The sequence below is a fragment of the Wasmannia auropunctata genome, unplaced genomic scaffold, assembly GCF_000956235.1.
Source record: "Wasmannia auropunctata unplaced genomic scaffold, wasmannia.A_1.0 LD265950.1, whole genome shotgun sequence".
Lineage (NCBI taxonomy): Eukaryota > Metazoa > Arthropoda > Insecta > Hymenoptera > Formicidae > Wasmannia > Wasmannia auropunctata.
Window position 1 is genome coordinate 1 of NW_012096940.1, and position 553 is coordinate 553.

At 38.9% G+C, this 553-nt stretch overlaps 1 long non-coding RNA gene across 1 annotated transcript; it reads left to right on the top strand.

The window, feature by feature from the left end:
* Positions 1-30: 30 nt before the first annotated feature.
* On the top strand, positions 31-505 carry LOC105462320. Its single transcript, XR_976045.1, has 3 exons — positions 31-142; positions 220-296; positions 383-505. It is a non-coding gene; the product is annotated as an uncharacterized LOC105462320 (long non-coding RNA).
* The last annotated feature ends 48 nt before the right edge of the window (positions 506-553 follow it).

A 553-nucleotide genomic window follows, 5' to 3' on the forward strand; every position in this document is an offset into this window, starting at 1 on the left:
AAATAGATTACATTCTGTCTTGTTTTTCGAAATCTTTTACGATTTGTTAAATTTTTTTAACAGCCAAAAAGAATTATAACCTGAGCTCGGAATCGAGTGACAGTGACGTTGTGTTCGATCCCCCATCTGATTCGGAACAAACGTACGTATAATTGCTATATTGATATATATCATATTGACTTACTTCGAGCTGTGTTTCTCATCCTGTATCCTCTTTAGATCCAAGAAGCCCACTGTAACGCTAAGCGATTCCGACGACAATATTAAACCGATCAAGAAACTGCCTCAACCGACACGTAAGTAGACACGGTATATATTTAAATTAAACAACACAATGATGCGCATTACGGAAGACATTAAATATTTATTTATCCTCCTGCAGCGACTTCAGAAGAACTTTTCGATTCGTTAGTCGGCTTTTCTCCTGAGAAGCAGCAATCTTCGCCTGAGAAGAAACCTGTATTTTCATCCGGGGAAGACTCTCCTATGAAATTTACGCCGCCTAAAAAGGGTAATTGGCGCTTAACTGATTCGTATGCCGTCTTCTGCTTGA